Here is a 24,150-nt window from a genome sequence, read left to right as displayed (position 1 = left end):
TTGGATGAAAACTCTGCTATCTCGCGAGAGTTCTAGTTCCCGGAACGAGAGGCCTGGAGGCCGGGGCGGGAAGGGGGTGGGGGGGAAAGAGAGGGTGGAGAATGCTGGAAAAAGTCACGAGACCCAAAGTAGTCACTAGGGGTTATCTCAAAATGACCCGACGGCGACCACGATGACAGACACCGAACATGGGTGGGGGTTGATGTTTTTTAAAAATGTTGGAAAGAGGCCCACCTCCCCCAGGGCAGAGTTTAAAAAGTGGGCGGCGTCAGCCAAGGGGACGCCCAGATGGTCCCGGGACTGGAGCCTGGCCTTCCAGGGCGGAGTCCTGGTAGATTTCCCGGGGGCGCGGACCTGGGTCGGAATTTCTTGTCCGTCCCTTTGGGTTTCCGTTGTGATCCCGCCGGTTTTATGCATTAAAAGCGCCATCCAGTATGTGCGAGGCGCGTTGGGGTGCGTCACGTGCCTCGGTTTCTTGAGCTAATCCGAGAAGGGGCCCCTAAAGCATCCACGACGCGAGTGGATGAGGGGACTCTGAGGCGTCAGCGCGGCCTTGAGGGCAGATGCGGGAGTCCGGAAGACCTGGGTTCAAGTCCTGCCACTAGCCCAAGTACCCCGGGCCATTCGGAAACCGAAATCCCGATTTTGGCTAACTGTGGGTGCAGGGAGGGAGTTTCCACACTCCAATTTCAAATGCAGATTAAAAGACGGGATTGGAGCAAGTGAAATCGCATTTTTACAGCTAAATAGGGTGAAGATCTTCGTTTCTGCTTGGTGTTTTCAAAGCCTGATGGGCTTGGATGCCTAGATGGCTTAAAACAGAGCTGCGGGGCAGGAAGCGGGAGAAACATTGCTTCTCCACGCGGCATTAAGACTTCCGAGAGCCACTGAACACACTGATGATCCGAGGGGGAGTGAAGGAAGCGGAGCCCGGAAAGCAAAATGCGCAGTGACTGTGTAGGCCTGGCCTTGGAGGAGGAGATGACAGATGACCGTCCCCCTACCCCCAATTCTTTTTCTTAATAAAGGATTGTATCTCTCAGTCCCAATGATGTTTTTACGGGGACCTGTGATCTTATATATGTTGCCATCTTCCCACAACTCCCCTTTATATTTTTTGCTGACTGTTTCCTTCTGTTAGCTGGAGGTGAGTGGCATCAGGCCTCCACTTGTGGAATGACCTGACCTGGGATCTCAGTGGTTTCAGGCCAGGTTTTTAGGACAACTTTAGATTATTAGTCAGGCTACCTTTTTTTGGTTTTGTGTGCTGTTTGTCACAACCAGCCACTTTCCTTGGACCTCTGAAGATTCAGGTCTGGTGAATTGATATTTCTTTTCCTTTTTTTTAAATTGATATTTCTAAATGTTAGGGATAGCAGAAATGAGAGAGAATGAAGGTGAAGTCCACAAGTATAATAATGCACGCATGGGAGGAATTCACATGTGGTTCTTTAGAATCTCTGCTACAGAGAGAATAAAGAAGGAACAAATAAGGGTGTATATAGTCCATGAATTGGCAAGTAGAATCCAGAACAGGTTAGAATGAAAGAGTAATGGGGCGGCCAGGTAGCATAGTTAGTAAGAGCACCGGCCCCAAGCTCGGGATGACCTGGGGATCGAATCTGGGCTCAGACACTTAGCACCCACCCAGAAACACCTGGCAGTGTAACCTTGAGCAAGTTACTTAACCCCAGTTGCTTTAAAAAAAAAAAAAGAAAGAATAAAAGAGTAATAATGAGGAGGACAAGCTAAGGAAAACTTTTTTGGAAAAGGGTGAAGTAAAAGAATGTTACCGGAGTACTGAAGCAGACTGGAGGACAGAGGGAAGATTTTGAAACCTATGCTTAACTGTGTAGGGGAGAGAAAGGTCAAAACAGGTGGAAAAAAATAGGTAAATAGGATTTTTAGAGACATTGAAAGTAAAGCAAAACATGCTGGACAATAATTACAAGGTGAAGTTTTACAGTGGTTCAGTTATTGGCTTTATGACCAGAGGATCTGAATGAGAATAAAAATAACGACATGAGTAGATGGAGGCAATTTTCATGTTTAAACCAATTTTAAATTTCTAAGTTCAGGGAAAGGTTTATAGTTATGTAACACAGAACCACCTGTATTTATGGCCCTCTTGCAACTCGATCTCATTGCTCTTGGCAGGTCTATCCTAAAACCTCATCAGCTCTCTGGATTAGGGCCAAATGTATAAATGGAGAGGCAAGAGGGTCACTGTGATGGTGGTGGAAAGTGGGAAGGAGGGTCATTTGACTGTGGGACAAGAATGTTTCAATGTTTTTACCACGTTAATTATCAATGATGATGCTTTTATCTGAAAATAAAATGTTTCCACGATGACTATATTTATACAGACAAAGGTCAGATATGTCATTTTAAGTTAAAAAAAAAATACTCACTTGTTTCACTTGGGGAATGCCTCTTAGTTATAATCACTTTTATATTATGTAACCCAGGTCTCAGAAGCTGAAATTATCCAGGCCCTTTCTGGACCTCCCTTCTGCACATTCCTCCCTTTAGACCTTGACTGGCCCTTGGCTGCCACCTCATTGCTGCATTCTTTTCTCTTTGAACCTGCTCATCCTCAGAATGTCTGACTTCTATTTTGGTGTCTTGCCCACACACAATGGAAAACACCTTGCTGGTGGAATAAAAAGACCATCATCCAATACCGTCTTGGATAGTTCTCTGCTGCCCTCTGCTGACTCTGGCAATAACCACTGGCTCCTTGGACTGTTCAGGGTCTGGGATAAAACCATTACTATTAATAGTAGCTTGGTTGACAGCAGGTTCCATTGAAGAGGCAGTACTCAGTCTGGGTCCTGAAGACATGATAGGATTTAAATATTCATGTTCATAGCAGCACTCTTTGTAGTAGCTGCTAACAAAGAACTGGAACCCAAGCGGGCCCCCCTTGATGGGAAGAATGGATGAAAAAACTATGCTTTATGAATGTCATTTGTAACGAAGAGCCCCCAAGACCACCCCTATGGGATTCTTTCCTTATTGGTGGAGATCAATGCCTTGTGTGAGGGGTGGGAAAGAATTGGTGAGAGGTAGAGAGAAGAGAGACCTAGTCTCTTTGGGGGTGTTCTGGATCCCGTATTTGAGAAGGAAAATGGACAATGCCAATTCCACTTCACGTTGCTGAAGGGAGAAAAAGACTCAGAAAAAACTGACGTGAGACGAGCTGGCAATCTCCATCATGTTCCTATCTCCAACTTCTTACTCTATATACTTTGGGGAATTTCCGTTGGGGTTAGCTGTGGGACTCTCCTTGGTTGAGCTGAGTAATCTTGCTCCCAATAGGAGAGCTCCTTCAATCTGTGTTGTCAGGGATATATTCTCTCATATATGTACATTATATACACATTGTTATATTGTATATACATTATATTATATATTAGCATCTATAAATGCACACACACATAGACATATATACTTTATATGTGTGCATATATATGTATACATATATAAATATGTGGGTATATGCCTATATATGTATATATGCTTTCTCTGATGTCTGTTTTGCTCTTGACTAGGATAAATACATTTTTTTGGCTATTTGCTATATGTGTTCATTGTGTAATTAATAACAAACACATTCAATGTTTATTGATTTATTGAGTGATTGAATAGATATATTCTAGAATAGATAGATCTCTAGTGGCTCCTCCCCTCCCCTTTCTCCACGGGGTCTAAAATGCAATAAAAGAGCAGAAGTCCACTCTGTTCTTAAAGAAAGGGGATACTGGGTTAGAATTATGTCTATCTGCTCCCTTAAATATTATTGGTCAAGGGGATGTAATTTTTACGTTCAGGCTAAACTTTTTATCACTGTTTCTTGATCACAGAACTCTATATCCAAGACTTGACTTCCTTCCCACAAGAGAGGGTTGAATCTGTAACAAGAAAGATTTATATAAAGACAAAGGATTCAACAAAACACACATATGGTATATATTATATACGTTATATATCATGTATGTTACATATATGCACACACACACACACACACTAGATGTCCTCTGTGGAGCTGGCAGGATCTGTGCTCTCAATTCCCCCACCACTAGAAAGGGGTAGAGTAACAAAAAAAAAAATCACCCCAGACTACACCAATTATGTTGGCTTGAAAGTAGGACTTTCTCCCCTAATTCCTTCACCCCTACCCCTCTTTGAGTAAAAGAAGTAGTTTTTGGTTTTTGGAAGGAGTGCTCATATCCTCAGTGGTTCCATGCTTTGAATTTTCTAGTTATTGAGTAATTTTTCAGTTGGGTCTGACTCTTTGTGAGCCCATTGGGTGTTTTCTTGGTAGAGATACTGGAGTGGTTTTCTATTTCCTTCTCTAGTTCATTTTACATATGAGGAAACTGAGGCAAACAGGGATAAGAGACTTGCACAAGATCATACAACTAGGAAATATCTGAGGCTGGATTGTCTTCCTGACTCTAGGCCTGGTGCTCTGTCCACTGTGCCACCTAGCTGTCCTATGCCTCAGTTAGATTTATTTTTCTAGGGGAAATCTAAATGAGGTTCAAGTTTAAATTCTAGGATTATTTGTAGACTGAAACTGTTGGCTGATAACTGGTAAATAGGCTTTTTATCCTATAAGAATTGCAGAGTCCTAGTGTAGGATCCCTCAGGGCCATCTTCCCCAACCTACACTTTGGTCTCAAGTAATGACTTTGCCCACAGAAAAAGGGATCAAGTTCATTTATAAAAAAACAACAACAATAGAGTCAATTTTACAAACTACCATCAATGATAGGATTAGCAGGGGTATGCTGATAAATCAACAACCAGTTTTCCAAAAATGTTTGACAGGACACTCTTAAGTTTAATCTACATTATTCACATTTTACCCATCATTTTCTTAAATCTATAATCAACAAAAAATAAAGCAAGCCCTGATTTGTAGGTTTGTTGGAGGCTGCTTCCAGAGCTCTCAGCCCACAGATGGTGTGGGGATCGAGCGTCTGGTCAGAGGGGGATTGCAGGGATCTCTTTTCTGGCATTGAGGCAGGATTCTCTTGCTTTGCCAGTATTTGGACCTGGGTCACAGTCCTAGGTGGTGATCCTGGGACCAGGAGGAGTGTGAGAGGAGGAGATTGGGGAGAGGGAATTCTCCTCACAGTTCCAAGGCAGAAAAGAGTGCTTGTGGTCACTCACAGACCAGAGCACAGGCCAGGAGAAGATGAATACCTCTCATCTGATCACACCACCTTGAAAGAACTGAAAATTTACAGGTCCCTAGAAGTATCTTTGAAAACAGCTGCACCAAAACCCCTGAAGCTTGGGACAGTACACTCTAAACTAGAAGCAGAGTCCTACCTTAACAAAGAGTTAAATAGTCAAGTAATTGACAGGGAAAATGAGCAAACAGCATAAAAAACTCAGACTATAGAGACTTATTTTGGTGACAAAGATGATCAAAACATACAGAAGAAAATAACAAAGTCAAAGCTCCTACATCCAAAGTCTCTAAGAAAAATATGAATTGGTCTCAGGTCACCAAACAGTTCAAAAAGGATTTTGAAGTAAGGGAAGTAGAGGAAAAATTGGGGAAAAAATAAGAATGAATCAAGAAAATCATGAAAAATGAGTCAAAGTTGGCTAAAGGGGATCCCAAAAAATACTGAAGAAAATAATACTTAAAAAATAGACTAACCCAAATGGCAAAAGAGGCCTAAAAAGCCAATGAGGAGAAGAATGCCTTAAAAAAGCAGAATTGGCCAAATGGAAAAGGAGATCCAAAAGCTCATTGAAGAAAATAACTCCTTAAAAATTAGAATGGACCAAATGTAAGCTAATGACTCTATGAGAAATCTAGAATATAAAACAAAACTAAAAGAATGAAAAAAATTGAAGACAATGTGAACTATCTCATTGGAAAAACAACTGACTTGAAAAAAATAGATCCAGGAGAGATAATTTAAAAATTATTGGATTACCTGAAAGCCATGACTAAAAAAAGAGCCTAGACATCATCTTTCTAGAAATTATTATGGAAAACTGCCCTGATATTCTAGAACCAGAGGGGGAAATAGAAATTAAAAGAATCCACTGATCACCTCCTAAAAGAGATCCCAAAAAGGAAACTCCTAGGAATATTGTAGTCAAATTCCAGAATTCCCAGGTCAAGGAGAAAATATTATAAGCAGTCAAAAAGAAACAATTTTTTTTATTGTGGAAACACAATTAGGATAACACAAGGTTTAATAGCTTCTACATTAAGGAATTGGAGGGCTTGGAATATGATATTCTGGAGGTCAAAGGAGCTAGGAATAAAACCAAAAGTCACCTACCTAGCAAAACTGAGTATAATCCTTCAGGGGAAAAAATGGACAATCAATGAAATAGAGGACTTTCAAGCATTCTTGAGGAAAAGACAAGAACTGAATAGAAAATTTGACTTTTAAATACAAGACTCAAGAGAAGCATGAAAAGGTAAACAGGAAAGAAAAATCATAAGGGGCTTATTAGAGTTGAACTGTTTACATTCCTACATGGAAAGATGATATTTGTAACTCATGAAACCTTTCTCAGTATTAGGGTAGTTGGAGGAAATATATACATACATACATATATACATACACACATACATATATATTATATATATACATTTAAACATATTTACATACACACACAAACATATATATATATACATACACTGAGGGCACAGGGTGAGTTGAATATGAAGGGATCATATGTAAAAAATAAAATTAAGGGATAAGAGAGGAAGGTAGTGGGAGTAGGAGAAAGGGAGAGGTAGAGTGGGGTAAATTATCTCACATAAAAGAGGCAAGGAAAAGCTTTTACAATGGAGGGGAAGAGGGAGGAGGTGAGAGGGAATAAATGAACTTTACTCTCTTTGGATTTGACTTAAGGAGGGAATAGCATACACACTCAATTGTATATGGAAATCTGTCTTACCCTGCAGGAAAGTAAGGGGAAAGGCAATAAGAAATGGGGGGATGATAGAAGGGAGGGCAGATTATGGGAGGGGGTAATCAGAAGTAAACACTTTTGAAAAGGGACAGGGTCAAAGGAGAAAATAGAATAAATGGGGGACGGGATAAGATGGAGAGAAATATAGTGTTTCCCAACATGACTATTATGGAAGTGTTTTGCATGACTACACATGGATAACTTATATCAAATTGCTTGCCTTCTTGATGAGGGGGTTGAGGAGGGAGGAAGGGAGAGAATTTGGAACTCAAAGTTTAAAAAATGAGTGTTAAAAATTGTTTTTACATGCAACTGGGAACTAAGATATACAGGCAATGGGGTATAGAAATTTCTCTTGACCTACAGGAAAATAGAAGGGAAGTAGATGCGGGGGGGTAATAGAAGGGAGGGCAGATTTGGGGGGAGGGAAAATCAGAATGCATGCCATCTTGGGGTGGGAGAGGAGAGATGAAGAAAATTTAGAATTCAAAATCTTATGGAAGTGAATGTTGAAAATTAGAAAAATAATAATAAAAAAGAAATGTTGCCCTCCCCCCAAAAGTAAATTAGATAAAAAGTTCATTACTGCTTAGTTATGGCTATCCCATGTGCCTGCTGTGGACAGTGATACTGGCTGCCTCAAAGAACAGACTATATGCTTTTTAACCCATTGAACAGTCTTTGTCCCAATTATCCATCTCTTCAGACTTGGCTCCTGTTTTTCTCATGCTGGACCTCTCAGCCATAATCTATTTCCCCTCCACCTTAACACTCAAATTCCCTGATGCCAAATCTACCATCCCAAATCCACTGGGATCTTTTCTTGGTCTTCTATATGGCAAAATGTGAGGGCAAGGCACTACAATGCATTGGTTAACCACAACCCAGAAAGCATCCTATTCTTTTTTTGTGTTTGTTTTGCTTTTTGGAGGGGGGAAAGCAGGGAAATTGGGGTTAAGTGACTTGCCCAAGGTCACATGGCTAGTAAGTGTTAAGTGTCTGAGGCCAACTTTGAACTCAGGTCCTCCTGTCTCCGGGCTGGTGCTCTATTCACTGCTCCATGTAGCCGCCCCCCAAAGCATCCTATTCTTGTGAATTTGTCATCTTTGTCTTCTCCATGATGCCCTTCTGCTTCTGTTCTACTGACTGCTTGCTTGGCTCTGACTCCCTGCTCTGTCTTGACCTCTTTTGCATGATTCCAGGATCTTGCCACTTGGCCCTTTTTTGACTTGGATTTCTGCTTGCCCAATTTTCACTTATAGCTCCATCTTGACCTCTGATTTCTAAATATTCCCTGAGCTCTAATCTTGATTTGCTTTGCCCCCATACCTTATTCCCTAAAATTTTCTTGACTTCCCCTTCTTAGTTTCAAACCCTGTCTCCTAAATCTGCCATTGCATAGGGCTCACTGTAATAGACATGACAAAAGTGAAATTTTAGGAGGATTTTCTGGCAGGAATGCAAAATATGTTGGAGGGACAAGAGGCAGGAGGCAGAGAGAAATAAGCTAGGAGATTGTTGCAATAACCCAGGCCTGGATAATGAGGGTCTGGACTGGGGTGATGGCAATAGGAATGAAATAGCAAAGCTCCCTAGTGCATTTAAAATAAGATTTGATTTATAAAAACATGATTTACACACAACTATTTTGTACTCTTTAATGGTGACCACTCAGGCTTCACTCACTCTGTGTATCTCCAGGGATCAATTAAAAAAAATTATAAGACCCTACCTTTCTCAAAGTTGCAGAATTTTTCCCAGACAACCACAGAGGTCAAGGAGGACTCCTGTAGGAATTAAATACTCGGTCCAAACAATGATTTTCAGTTGAGGTTATAAATCCCTTTCAGGAAAGTACTTGTCTGCCTGAACTGCCATAGTGGTAGTATGCTGTGTAAATCAGTTAACATATATGGATTAGTCTGACTGCCCCAAACACTGCATTTCTGTTGAGATTTTTGGATGAATATTCATTTAGTTTTTCTTCTTAGCTTTGTCCCCTTCGTTGCTCTCTTTCCCTGTCCAATTTTTCTGTCCCCCCAATCTTCATACAATAAGCATTTTCTTCAGTGAGTGAGGCTAACTTCCAGTTATCTAAGAAATATGGACAGGAAAGACTTAATCTCTTGATAGAGAATTTAGCTCTCCATGGAGCATTGTATGTCCCATCCATGCACCCTATGGAATTTACCATATCAATTCTCTTTATTAGACCTTTTTTCCCACTTAGGAAAAAAAAGCATGAGTTTTCATGATGACATAGGCAACATAATCTCTTTTTTCTAGGATTGATGTTTGGGAGTGGGGGGAGAGGCTGAGCTGCTATTTTATCTGTGATCAAAGAAAATGTGCTGCCCCATAAAATAGTTCTCGCTCTCCCCCAGTTCCCTGTCCCCTAAATCCTCTAGGCAAACAGAGCAGGTAAAAAAAAGAAATGTGGGATCTTGAATCAGAAGGAATCTTCAACACTACCCGTCCACCTTTCCATCTAGTGCAGAAATCCTGTCTACCACACCTCTGACTTGGATCTTTTGGCCTCTCAGTAGCTGAGAACGAGGAAACTCCTTCCACCTTTGGAAAGAGCCAAGGAACAGGAGCCAGGACTTGTGTAGAAACTAAAGGTCAGGTTGGAGCTGGGGGGCAGAACCAAACAAGCCGTTGGCAGGTTAGCTAACTTACGCTGAAACAAATGTGTCTTCGTGGTATTTCTGCCTATCGGCCCTAGCTCTTTCTTTTGCAGTCAAGCAGAACATGCCTATTCCCTCTGCCACATGGCAGACTTTCACACGTTTGAGGGCAACATTAAATAAATTAAAATAATCTCCAGGCTAAACATCCCAGCTTCCTTCACTACTCCTTAAGGCAATGGCCACCCTCCTTTTGGATTCACAATGCCCTTTCCTCCCAACAGTCCAATGAGGTTGATAGAATGAAGAATTATTGTTATCCACATCTTTATATAAGAGAAAATTAAGTCAGAGAAATGAAGACGATTGACTTCAAGTATTTGAAGGGCTGTCACATGGAAGAGAGATTAGACCTATTCTGCTTGGCCCCAAAAGCCAGAACTAGGAATAATGGATGGAAATAATAGATGGAAAACAAAAGCAACAACTGACATTAATCTCGTACTCTGTGCGAGACACTGTGCCAAAGGCTTTTCAAATTGTTATCCCATTTTATCCTCACATTAACCTTAGGAGGTAGATGCCATTATTACCCCCATTTTATAGATGAGGAAACTGAGGCAAACAGGTGAAGTGATTTGTTCAGAGTCACGCAGCTAGCAAGTGTATATAGCTGGGTTTGAATTTAGATCTTCCTGACTCCAGGCCCAGCACTCTATCTACTGTGCCACCTAGCTGCCCCTAGGCCTATTATATGTTAACATAAGTAACATTTTAATGAAAAAGAACTATATTTTTTCAAAATAAAAAACTTTAGTGAGAAGAGTGGCATTGTTTTACATATTTCTGCAATTTTTATTTATTTTTCACTTAATCGTATTTTGTTGGTTTGCAACATTCACTTTTAATTCCAAATTTTTCTCTCTCCCTTTCTCCTTTCCATCCTCCCCAAGACATCAAGAAATCTGATATAGGGGGCGGCTAGGTGGCGCATTGAGTACAGCGCCGGCCCTGGATTCAGGAGGACCTGAGTTCAGATCCGGCCTCAGACACTTAACACACACACAAACAAAAAAAACCTAGCCATGTGACCTTGGGCAAGTTACTTAACCCCAACTGCTCTCCAAAAAGCAAAAAAAAAAAAAATCTGATATAGGTTATACATGTACAATCATATTAATCATATTTCCATAGTAGTCATTTTGTGAAAGAAGAATCAGAAGAAAAGGGGAAAACCAAGAAAGAAAAAAACAGAGTGAAACTATTATACTTTGATCTGCATTCATATTCCATAGTTCTTTCTCTGGATGTGGATAGCATTTTCCATCATAAGCCTTGGAATTGTCTTCTTCTTGAGTTCAAATCTGGCCTCAGACACTTCCTAGCTGTGTGATCCTGGGCAAGTCGCTTATCCTTGTTTGCCTCAGTTTCCTCATCTGTAAAATGAACCTTAAAAGGAAATAGCAAACCATTCCAGTCTCTTGTCAAGAAAACCCCAAAAGGTGTCATGAAGAGTCAGACATGACTGAAAATGACCAAACAGCAACAAGAACAACAAAAATCAAGGAATATTAAACTCCCTGGTCGTCAGTGAGAATGACCTCTATGTCCATTGGCTAGGACCTATCCTGATCATCTTTGTACAAGTCCTTTAATTCTGGCCTTGCAATATGTCCAGATTCCTTCCTCCTTGATTTTCAGATTCCCAGTGGCTTGCTCTGAATCCAGATTAGATAAACTGTGACCATAGCCACCTCTTTCAGTGTCTTTTATAAGCTGACTACCCCGCATTGGTAAGAGTGATTTGCCAAACACAGTACCTCTTATACCCAAGCAGTCCTAGTGCCTAATTTCTGGACTGTGACTATGCTTACTTATTCCTCTTTTCAAGGCAGAAAACAATAGACTACCTTGTATGAGTTCTTTTCTTGGGATTCTTGAGACCAGTATACTTGAGACCCTCATGGAACGTATTACATTTGCTTTTATATTGGTCTTCTTGCCATGAGTAGTTAGAGAAGGCTGTTCAAAAACTGCCCTAATTGGAGCTTCCTCTGGAACATCTCTCCCAACCTAAGCCTGTAATTTTTCAGAGAGAACCAAAATGTAGGTTCTGAATAGAGATGTCTTCCTTCTTTCCCAATCTGCCTGCCTCACCCCTTTTTCTTGTCCACAGATCTCCAGTTAAGACTGGATATTCTAAGATGGCCCCTCAAACTGGCACAGATGGTCCTTCTTCTAGATCTCTTCTGGTTGATCTCATGACTTTTCCATTTGTCCTTTTATTCTGCAAGTGCCATCTTTTTTTTTTTTGCCGGAGGATCCTTAATAGTTTCCCTGCAGAGTCAATATTCTCCCCAGGGAAGGGGGAGGTTTGTAACTCTGTTATTTTATTAGCCACATGCAGACCTGAGATTATTTTTGTTGATTTATAGCTCTTTGCTCATTTTTTCTCCTTTCTGTCAAATACCTTTCAGCAGTGGTTACTTTTCCAGACTTTGTGATATCTAAAACCTTGGAATGTCCTCCTTCCTAATCAATTCTTCGGTCTGCACTTTTTTTCCTTTCACTACTTTCATAGGACAGTTTTAGGGACTGTCTCCACTTCTTCCCTTCTAGTTGGTTTTCATTCTCCGTCTTTTTCTGAAATACTATAATCTTCTTTACATCTTTATATTAACAGAGATATATGTGTAATTTTGAGGGTGAGGGAAGTCTCAGTTAAAACTTTTTTTAAAAATTCTGCTTTATTAGCTTCTGATTTCCATCATTCATTTCTGCCAGATTTTGAGTTACAAATTTTCTCTCTGTTTTTCCCCTACCCACCACCCCAAAATAGCAGTCCCACAGGATATCCCCTCCTCCAATATGTTCTCTCCCATATCTTCTCCCATACCCCCTTCGACTTTCCAGTAGGGCACAGTGGATCTCTATGCCCCAGTGCCTGTATATCTCATTTCCCAATTACATGTAAAATAGTACTAATAATAGAATATATATATATATATAAACATTTGATTTTAAAACTTTGAATTCCAGATTCATTCCCTTCCTTCCTTGTCACCCACCCTTACTGGGAAGATAAGCAGTTCAGTATAGGTTGTACATGTGTTGCTAATGCAAAACATTAACATAGTAGATATATTGTAAAAGACTAACTATATTTCCCTCCCTCCTATCCCACCTCCCACTTGTTCTATTCTCTACTTTGATCCTGTCCCTTTTCAAAAGTGGGTGCTTCCAACTTTCCTCCCCACCAGCCTGCCCTCCCTTCCATCATCCCCCCTCTCATTCCCTTTCCCCCTACTCTCCTGTAGGGTGAGATACCCTATTTAGTGTGTATTTCATTTCCTCCCTAAGCCAAATTCAATGAGAATAAGGTTGACCCATTCCCTTTTGCCTTCCTATTCTTCCCCTCCATTGTAACCCTTTTCCCTTGCCTCTTCTATATGAGATAGTTTACCCCATTCTGTCTCTCTCCATCTCCTCTCATTATATTCCTCTCTCACCTCCTAATTTCACCTTTTAAGTATCATCCCTTTCTATTAAATTGGTCCTGCGCCCTCTAACTATATATACCTGTATAGATATATACACACATTCACATATGTATTCATACGCCCACATACCCTCCAATATAGACATATATATATATATATTTCTATTCCCTTCAACTATTTTCATACTGAGAAAAGTTTCATCAGTTACAATTATTGTTTTTCCATGTAGGAATGTTAATAGTTCAACTTTGATAAGTTCCTTATGATTTCTTTTCCCCGTTTACCTTCTCATTCTTCTCTTGCTTCTTGTATTTGAATGTCAAATTTTCTATTCAATTCTGTTTTTTTCATCAAGAATGCTTGAAAGTCCTCTATTCCACTGAATGACCATATTTTCCCCTGAAACATGATACTCAGTTTTGCTGGGTAGGTGATTCTTGGTTTTAATCCCAGATCCTTTGACCTCCAGAATATCATATTCCAAGCCCTTTGATCCCTCAGTGTAGAAGCTGCCAGATCCTGAGTTATCCTGATTGTGTTTCCACAATATTCAAATTGTTTCTTCCTGGCTGCTTGTAATATTCTCTCCTTGATCTGGGAATTCCAGAACCTGGCTATAATATTCCTAGGAATTTTCTTTTGGGGATCTTTTTCAGGGGGTGATCAGTGGATTCTTTCAACCTCTATTTTTCCCTCTTATTCTAAAACATAAGGGAAGTTTTCCTTGAGAATTTCTTGGAGGATGATTTCTAGGTTCTTTCTTTGATCATGGCTTTCAGGTAGTCCAATAATTTTTAAATTATCTCTCCTGGATCTGTTTTCCAGGTCAGTGGTTTTTCCCATGAGATATTTCACATTGCCTTCTATTCTTTCATTTGTTTGGATCTGTTTAACAGCATCTTGATTTCTCATAAAGTCATTAGCTTCCATTTGCTCCAATCTAATTCTGAAGCAATGGCTCTCCTCATTGAGCTTTTAAGATTCTTTTTCCATCTGACAAATGCGGCTTTTTAAGGCATTCTTCTCCTCATTGCCTTTTGGAGCCTCTTTCGCCATTTGAGTTAGTCTGTTTTTTAAGGTATGATTTTCCTCAGTCAGGCTGTTGACTCTCATTTCATAATTTTCTTGCATTTTTCTCATTTCTCTTTCCAATTTTTCCTCCATTTCTCTTATCTGATTCTTAAGGTCCTCTATGGCCTGTAACCAGCTCATATTTTCCTTTGAAGCTTTTGGTGCAGGAGTTCTAACTTCACTGCCTTCCTCCTGTTCCATGCTTTGCTCCTTTTTGTCCCCAAAATAGGAGTCTAATGTTGGAATCTTCTCTCTGCTTTGTTTCCTTTGCCTGGTCATGTCATCCCTCAGTCACTTGACCCCTGGGCTTTTTGCCACAGTAGGAGTCTCCCACCAGACAGGGGAGCTTTCGTCCCAAACGCTGGGGTTTTCTCAGCTGCCGTAGATATTAGATAGGTACCCTCTCTGAGGTCTCCACATGCTCTGGCAATCTGGACACACACCCCAGGACCTCCACCCTAGACTGCAATTCAAATCCAAGCAGGTTAAAGCAAGAGAGATTACCCCTCAGACTGGTGCTTGGTCCACCTACACTCTGGAGGCCAAGAGCTGAAGCCGCCACATGGCGCTGGCTGTGCCAGCACCTCAGCAGCTTCTCTCCCCGGGAGCAAAAGCCACGCACTCCCACTTACTGGGTCCCAAAGTCCAGACTGCACTGACCTCTCACTTTGTCATTCGAGTCTATGTGTTGATAAATCTGGAAACAGCCACAGCTGCTGCTGATCTGGAGTTCCTCAGGCCAGAGGCTGGCCAGGCCCACCCTAGGGCTAAAGCCTTGGTTTGGGGCTGGGCTCGGCTCCCAGAGTGCTGAGCTGGCCGATTCCTGCCGGCCTGCTGGGCTGTCCTCAGTGGGAGGTTAGCTTCTCTGTGTCATTTTGTGGGTTCTGCAGCTCTAAAGTTTGTTCAGAGTTCCCTTTTATATGGATTGGAGGTGATGAGAGCCGGAGCCACGTGGAGGTCCTGCTTCTACTCTACCATCTTGACTCCGCCCCTAAAATTTTTTTTAACCTCCAGTCTAAAAACTACATTTTCCTTATTTTCTTGTGAAGTCTCTGAAATCCTATTACTTTGTTATTAGACTTTTCTAGAGACAAATGTACATTGTTATTTTCTGTCCTTATGTCATCTAAGATAGCCTTTGTCTTATTCAGGTGGTTTCCACATTTCTTATCCAAACCCAATTTCTTTTGCTAGAGTTCTTCAGGCCTGGTGCTTTCTTTGACCAAGGACCTTATCCATTTGACTTCAGAATCAATCTCAAGGTTAGATGGTTCAAATACTAGTTCTTCTATTTACATATCTATGTGGCCTTATGGCAAATATCATAACTTTTCTGTTTTTGTTGTTGTTTTCAGTCATGTCCAACTTTTTGTGGCACCATTTGGGGTTTTCTTGGCAAAGATATTGAAGTGGTTTTCCATTTTCTTCTCTGTTGCGGGCGTTTACCCTTACAACAGATCTAGACGACTAGCCCTACGGCCCTCTTACTTACCCATCCCGGGTCTTCGGTCGTCACCGGCCCCTCACGGGGAAAAAACACCAGACAGAAGGCGGAGGAGTGAAGCGGGGTGGTTTATTCTTCAGCAGTTACATGGCGGAGAGAGAGAGAGAGCTCTCTCACACGAGAAAATATATAGCGAATCTGAGCCAATCATATCGCAGTCTTACATTTATGGCCTTATATGGTGATCACCCCATCACGCTTATGGCCTTATATGGTGATCACCCCATCAAGCTTATACATATTCATTCAAAGCAACCATGGCACCGCCCATAAACCCCTCCCCCTCCCCCATCACTTCTCTAGATCATTTTACAGATGAGGAAACTGAGGCTAGCAGGGTTAAGTGGCTTTCCCAGGGTTTCACAGATAGTAAGTGTCTGAGACCAGATCTGAACTCAGAAAGATGAGTCTTCCAGATTCCAGGTTCAGCACTCTATCTACTGTACCTAGCTGGCCCGTTACCTTTCTAGGTCTTAGTTTTATTGTTTCTAAAATGAGAGTTAGGGGATGGCTAGGTGGTGCAGTGAATAGAGCCCCTGCTCTGGAGTCAGGAGGACCTGAGTTCAAATCGGACCTCAGATACTTAACACTTATTAGCTGTGTGACCTTGGGCGAGTCACTTAACCCCAATTGCCCTGCCTTCCCCTCTCCAAAAAAAAAAATAAATAAAATGAGAGTCAGACTAGGTAAGCTATGTGGGGCCCCTTCCAGCTTGAAAACTTCTGATGGATGCCTTGAATATTCTCTCCCTTCCCCCACCCAATTCTTCCTTATAGAATCTTTGTCTTCCCTTTAGATGCATCTCAGGCATCATCTTTTGCATGAAGCCTTTCCTGAAGGCTCTCTCCCAAACTACCTTTTATTTAACTATTTTGTATATATTAACTTTATATTTATGCTTTATGCATTTTCTATGTTTTTGTTGTCTTCCCCATTAGAATGGAAACTCCTCATGAGTAGGAATTATTTCCTTCTTCTTTTTTTTTTTTTTAAGCAATCGAGGTTAAGTAACTTGCTCAAGGTTACATGGCCAGTTATTTCTGGGTGTGGTGCCGAGTGTCTGAGCCCGGGATTCGATCTCCAGGTCATCCTGACACTGGAGCCGGTGCTCTTACTCGCTGAGCCACCTGGCCACCCCTATTTCCTTCTTAATACTTATATCCCCAGTGCCAAGCACAGTGACTGACCCATAGTGGGCCCTTGATAAATACTTATAGATTGATTGACTATGAACCTCAGAGGCCATCTACTGCGACTCATACATAATGAAGAATACCCTTTTATGACACTCCCATTCAGAGGCTATTCAGTGTTTCCCAGGCCTCTCCTGGGAGGCCTGGCATAGATTGCTCCACTTGTGGACACTCTAATTGTTAATTTTTTTTTTTTAAAGCTTTATCCTGCCTCTCTACAACTCCCACTCATTGCTTTCACTTTTGCCTCCTGGGGAGTGAGCCTAATGAACCCCATTCTTCCACATGGCAGCTCTGCAAATACTTGAAGATGACTATCATTTTTACCAACAAGTAAAGGGTTCTTAACCTTATTTTTATGTCCTGGATCCCTTTGTCAATCTGATAAAGCCTGTGGATATCTTATCAAAATAATATTTTAAAATTCATAGAACAAAATACATAGGATTATGCAGGACACCACTTATATTGAAATGCAATTATAATGAAATATAATGCTTTCAAAACAGTACCTTCTGTGGAGAAGTGGCCAGTCTTTCTCACAACTGCCAACCAAATGCCATTTACAGGGCTGGCAAAACAGCCTTGCCAAAGTAGCAGGTTTCCCTGGGGGACAGACGGGAGGTAGCACTTTCCAGACAAGTCAAACCACCAGCACCTATTTGGCCATAATCTCCCCTCAGTCCCCAGTGGAGACAGCTCAGGACCTTGAACCCAAGATCCTTTCAAACAGTAAGGTTTCTAGTCCAGTGCTCTCAGACATCATCCTAGGGAACACATCCATGGAGATGCATTTGGCAACTGCTCCTGCAGGGTTACAGCCATGTCTACTGAAGACCCAGAAAAGAGAGTTCTTGCCATCCCAGGCCTTGATATGTTAACTGGTCCAGCAGTAGAACATGATATGAGAGAGAGAGAGAGAGAGACATTGCCACCTACTTTGTTGTTGTAACCTAAGGACCATGAGACCTCTCCATCTGACCTGTAGCTGAAACCTTCCTTATGCGTCTACCCTTCGAAGGCAAGCTTCTCGAGAGCAGGGACTGCCTTACTTTTCTATTTGTATCCTTAGCACTGAACACAGTGCTTTGTACATAGTGAGTACTTATTTTTTCATTCATATAGATAGATAGATACACACACATATATTGATAACTATTTATAGCTACACACACACACACACACACACACACACACACAACTAGATGCCCATGGAACATTTCGAATCAGGCCCATCCGGTGACTCGATACTTTAGAAATTTTTAGACAAATTACAAAAATATTACCATAAATATTTACATGGGTTTCCTTAGCATTTAGTACTCTCAAATTGCCTTTATTTAAAGCAGAGCTATTAATAGCAATTTGGATGTCCATGGAAAACAGTCAAACATTTATTAAGCTCCTGTTTTCGAGGCCCTGTGAAAGTGTGAACTATACATGGAAAAGTAAAAATAGTCCCTGCCTTCAAGGAGTTCACATCTTAACGGGAGTAGAGAGGACATATATACAATTAGGTCACACAAAACATATACAGAGTAGATGGAAGGTCTTGTAAGAGACGAGGACACTAGCACTTGGGGAGACTGAAAAGAAGGTGGGCCTTGAATTGAGTCTTTAAGGAGTCCAGGGAAGCTAAAAGGAGGAGGTGAAGGGTCAGAGAGCATTCTCAGCATTATAAGCTAGGACAGCACAGAGGTGGGAGACAGATTATTGAGTTCCAGTAACTCCATTAAGCTGGTTTGGGAAAGGCATGAAGGGGAGGGAAGCATGATACTGGAAAGGTAGGAAGGGCCTACATTACAGAGAACTTTAAATATCAAACAGAAGAGTTTATAGTTTGCCTTGGAGGTAAGTGGGAATTACTGGAGCTCAGGAGCTCACTGAGCATGAGGTGACATGGTCAGACTTAAGCTGGGCAAGTCCAGTCAATAAGCATTTACCAAGGGCCTACTATGTGTTAGGCACCATACATAGGAAAAGATAGTTCCTATTCTCAAGGAGGCTCACAGGGTAATGGAGGAGACAATATGCAAAAAACTATGTGAAAACAAGTTACATACAAGATAAATTGTAGAAAATTTAAGAGGGAAGGCATTAGGATTAAAGAAGAATGGGAAAGGCTTCTTACAGAATGTGGTATTTTAGCGGAGATCTGAAGGAGGACAGGGAAGGCGGGGGGTAGAGAATCCCATGAATGGAGGATGGCCAGTGAAAATGCATGAAGATGGGAGATGAAGGGTTTTTTGGAGAAAAATAATGAATTCAGTTTTGGATATGATGAGTTTAAGGTATCTGTGGGATATCGAATTCAAGATGTCCAGTTGGCAATAGGAGATGCAAAACTGGGGGTCAGGGCTGAATCAATAGATCTAGGAATCATCTCTATAGATATGACAGTGGAATCCTGATGAGGTCACCACGTGAAATCATATAGAGGAGAGAAGAGAAGAGGGTCCAGAACAGAGCACTGGAGGACCCCAGGGTCAGCAGGTGCAACCTAGATGAACATTCACAAAGAACACAGGGGGAGTAGTCAGACAGGTAGGATTACAACCAGAGTCATGAAAACCTAGAGAGAAAAGAGTATCAGGGAGAAGAGGATGATCAGTGGGGTCAGAACCAGTAGAGAGATAAAGAAGGATGAGGACTGAGAAAAGGTTATTGGATTTGACAATTAAGAGATCTTTGGTAACTTTGGAGAGAGTAGTTTCAGTTGAATGCTAAGGTTATTAGCCAGACTTCAGGGAGTTAAGAAGGGGCCTGGAGGAAAGGAAGTAAGATTTCTATTTCAGATGACCTTCTAGAGGACTTTAGCCACAAAAGAGAGGAGAAATAGAGGATGATAGCCAGCAGGGATAAACAGATCAAGTGAAGGTCTTTTGAGGATAGGGAAAACATTGGCAAGTGTGTAGGCAGTGGACAGGGAGAAACTGAAGATTAGTGAGAGAGTGTGAGTGATGGAAGCCTAATCTCCTGGAGAAGATAGGAAGGAGAGGGACCACTTGTGAGTGTCTAGGAATTTGCCTTAGCTAGGAGAAGGACCATCTCTGTATGTGAGACGGGGGCAAATAATAAGCCTTAGAAAAATCACCTTAGGGGCGGCCAGGTAGCACAGCGAGTAAGAGCACTGGCCCCAGAGTTGGGATGACCTGGGGATCGAATCTGGGCTCAGACACTTAGCACCCACCCAGAAACACCTGGCTGTGTAACCTTGAGCAAGTTACTTAACTCCGATTGCTTAAAAAAAAAAAGAAAAAAAATCACCTTGGCATTGTTGTACCCAGAAACGCAAGCAAGACCCAAGTAACAATTTAGAATTGGACCCTTTATTATATACCATGTTGGCTGATCAGGCCACATGGTGGGCTAATGAGGTACCATCCCACCATCCCAGGTCATATAGCAGCAATCTCAGGTAAAACCTCAGCTTTTAAAGGGAGGCCACACAGCCAAACGATTAGGTATTATGTAAGCAGAAGCTTGCAGAGGCCAAAAACAGTGAATGGTCAGAACACACCTTGAAATTCCCGCCGGTGCCAAGTCTCCCTGACCCAGAAGCCTGCCCGCCTCTGTGCAGGTGAGCTGACTGGGGAAGGGCAGAGATCCAGTGGGGGAGGGGGCAGGCAAGAATGGGGTCATGCACAACATTATCTGGGTGGAAGATGGACCAGAGTTGGTGGGGAAGACTTGAGACAAAAAGAATTAGACTATAATTAGAAGGCTACTTCAGTAATCCAGGTCAGAGGTGATAAGGTTTTGTATTACAGCTGTGGTTAAGTGAATAGAGAGAAGGGAACATAGAGAGATTTTGTGAAAGTAGAAGTCACAAGATTTGACAATAGATTGAATATGTGGCCCAAAATAGTATGTTGGAAAGCAGCAAATCAGTAATTTATAATGTGAAAATAATAAAAAAGATAAATTCACCCAAGTAAGAGGAGAGTCCCCTGGGACATTGCCACATGTACATGTGTGTATGTGTGCATGTATGTATGCATGCAGGTGTTAGCGAAGAGACCCCATGTCATCAAGAGGCTGCTGCTGGGGAAGCCAGTGCCTGGACTGATGGGGGAGGAAAGGAAGCATACCATCTTGTACCTTTCTAGTTTAATTAGCTCTCATCAGTAGTCATTTCTATGCTTCTAGAGGAGTGAAAATGCTATCAAAATATATTTAACATTTATGCTATCAAAAGATTTTAAAATTGAACAATTTCTGAAAATTATTATTTAAATTTTTTGTTCACTTTAAGTGTTGGTGCTGCAGGGCAAAACCCTGATGCTTATTGCCTTATCTAGGGCACTGATTCAAGGCCAGAAAAAATGTTTTGAAACATAGGGAAGATTAGAACCTGATCTAGTCAGTGACCTGGGAAACCTGGAAATTTTTCAGAAATATCCCATGTGAATAGCAAAGCTGCTAGTCTTTACATTTAGTACTTTTTGCCTTTCAATGCTCTTAAATTTTTCTTATTCAAATAAGAAAGCCACAGTGATTCCCTATACTCCACCCCACCCCACCCCTCTCCTTGGTAGAATGTAAGCTCTTTGAGGGAAGGTAGTTTTTCACTTTTATCCTTATATCCTCAGCACTTACTATGGTGCCTTACATATAATGGGTGCTTAATAAATACTCATTGAACTTAGTTAACATATTATAAATAGTTTCATGTGAACAGTTGTTTTGAGTGAGTCTCAAGTCTCCTCTCCTCTTAAAATGTAGAAAAGCATGGTCAGAAACATTCCCTTCTTCTCTCAGACTTTGCTCTCTGCAAATTGCATTTCTTGGGGTTCAGATGAGCTGTTGAAAAGTAAGTGTGATCAGGGGCGGCCAGGTGGCACAGCAAGTAAGAGCACCGGCCCCAGAGTTGGGATGACCTGGGATTGAATCCGGGCTCAGACACTCAGCACCACACCCAGAAATAACTGGCCATGCAACCTTGAGCAAGTTACTTAACGCCAATTGCTTAAAAAAAAAAAAGAAAAGTAAGCGTGATCAACCCAATAAGACAGAAGTACAGATAGACCCTGAACTTCCTGTTTACTTATGGTGAAGAAAAAACAAATCCCAAACCTTTTAGTTGAAGTACCCTCAAGAAAGCCAAGACATTATTACCGTCTTTCAAATTCCTTTGGGAGGACTCAGTCCTTTCACCCATGCAGAGGACCCAGTGTACACACTTAAAGTTGCTCTTTTGATGTTAGGAATAATGAACACTGCTAAAAGGGAAAGGTGAGTGCACATCCTTGAAGGCAGGGATGTTCCTCTAGTAATATCACCACCATTCCCTTCTGCAACCCTGGTTCACTGGGATATGCTGAGAGACACAGGGTTAGCTATCTCTTTTGCTAATGAGTGGTTGGTTGCCTGCTTTGCTACCCATTTCTTAGTAGAGAACTGAATATTTCTTAGGTCGTAGTCTTCATCATCTCTGCTGGTCAGTGACCCAATCCCTGGAGTCCTCAGATGGTCAGTATGTGACCCTATAAAGAACATATTAGTTCCTCATATAATCCAAAAGAATGAAAAGCCAGGATATAGTTTACCTTGGGAGAACATGGTGCTAGTATATCATAGATGGCTGGGCAAAGTATCTGAATATGCTCATCCCAGAGATAAGGAAAAGATCCTCCTTTCCTATGGTTCTTTGTTCAGGGTCACTGATATCTGAGTGACTCCCTGGGAATGGAAGTTTGATGTTCTGTTAACTTTAGGGCTCTATCTTTACTTTTTTAAATTTTTATTTATTTATTTTTTTTAAAGCAATCGGGGTTAAGTAACTTGCTCAAGGTTACACGGCCAGTTATTTCTGGGTGTGGTGCTGAGTATCTGAGCCCGGATTTGATCCAGGTCGTCCCAACACTGGAGCCGGTGCTTTTACTCACTGTGCCACCTGGCCGCCCCTAAGCAATTGGGGTTAAGTAACTTGTTCAAGGTTACACGGCCAGGTGTTTCTGGGTGGGTGCGAAGTGTCTGAGCCCGGGATTCGATCTCCAGGTCTTCTCAACACTGGAGCCGGTGCTCTTACTTGCTGTGCTACCGGCCACCCCTATCTTTACTTTTTAAAAAAAATCATTTTATGAATATATTTTGTTTTTCATCATATTTATTTCCTAATATATTTCTCCTCTTGTAACAGAATAAGAAAGAAAAAAGGCAGGTTTTTAATTTTAAAAAAGTTGATTTTAAAAATCTTTTTCAATTAACAGGCATTTTAAAATTATCTGTCTCTGCTATTCCCCCCTCCACATAAAGCAAATTAAAAAAGATAAAAAGAAAAAGCCTCTCAATACATAGCTTCACAGTCCTTAAAACAAACTCCCACATTAGCCATGTCTGAGAATGTGTTTTTCTCTTTCTGCCTTTTAAAATTTCTCCCCTCTCTGTTAGGAGGTGGGACGCATATTTCATCTTCATTCTTTTGCACTTATGGCTTATCATTGCACTGATCAGAGTTCCAGAGTCTCAAAAAGTTGTATTTTTTTCTATGCTGTTGTTACACATGTTTAAATTGTTCTCCTAATTCTGTCCATCATGCCATCTAGGTCTTCCCACATTCCTCTGAAACTGGAAGAAAAATATTCCAAAATAGACCACAATTTATTTGGTTGTCCCACCTTAGTTTCCAATTTTTGACTACTAAGTGTCATAAATGTTTTTTTTTTCACATTTGTTGGGGTTGTTCAGGTGTTTTTCAATTATGTCATGACTCCATTTGGGGTTTTCTTGGCAAAGATCCTGGAGTGGTTTGTCATTTCTTTCTCCAGCTCATTTTATAGATGAGAAAACTGAGACAAACAGGGCGAAATGGTTTGCCCAGGGTCACACAGCTAGTAAGTGTCTGAAAGTCAGATTTGAACATGGGAAGATGAGTCTTCACAACTTCATACCCTGCACTCTATCCATTGTGTCACCTAACTTTCCTTTAATTTAATTTTAGTTTGCACGTATAAATCCTCCAAAAAGTGTTTAGCAAAACTAGTCAAGACATCAGCGGTGTCTGACTGTATGGGCAATATTTCACCCTCAGATTCCCCCACCTCTGTAAGGAGAGGAAAGTTAAATTTTCCAAATCTTCTCTAGGGTCAAGCTTGGTCATTATAACTACAGGGCACTGTATCATCTGTTTTTACTCTTTCTGTTCACATAGTAGTAGTCATTGTATACATTGTTTTCCGGACTATATTTCACTCTATATTGATTCAGCTAAGTTTTCCCATGTTTTATATTCATTATTTCCTACAGCTCTGTGCCTCATTTCTAAACTAGGCATAGAGTCTCCATATACAAAG

General features: G+C 41.2%; 1 protein-coding gene and 1 long non-coding RNA gene across 2 annotated transcripts in view; one reads left to right on the top strand and one right to left on the bottom strand.

Annotated features, from left to right (window-relative positions):
* The window catches only part of RPL17 (ribosomal protein L17), a 312,553-nt gene that overhangs the window by 3,470 nt on the left and 284,933 nt on the right, over window positions 1-24,150 (bottom strand). The window lies entirely within an intron of this gene.
* Window positions 18-3,583, top strand: LOC138174207 (uncharacterized). The gene is made up of 2 exons (XR_011171634.1): window positions 18-1,147; window positions 2,469-3,583. It is a non-coding gene; the product is annotated as an uncharacterized lncRNA (long non-coding RNA).

This window comes from Petaurus breviceps, unplaced genomic scaffold (genome assembly GCF_028583685.1).
Source record: "Petaurus breviceps papuanus isolate PSGF00001 unplaced genomic scaffold, PetGlider_PUasm1.0 131, whole genome shotgun sequence".
In the NCBI taxonomy this organism is placed as follows: Eukaryota; Metazoa; Chordata; class Mammalia; order Diprotodontia; family Petauridae; genus Petaurus; species Petaurus breviceps.
The sequence above is the reverse complement of the archived record's forward strand: the minus strand, read 5'-3'. Positions and strand labels throughout refer to the sequence as shown.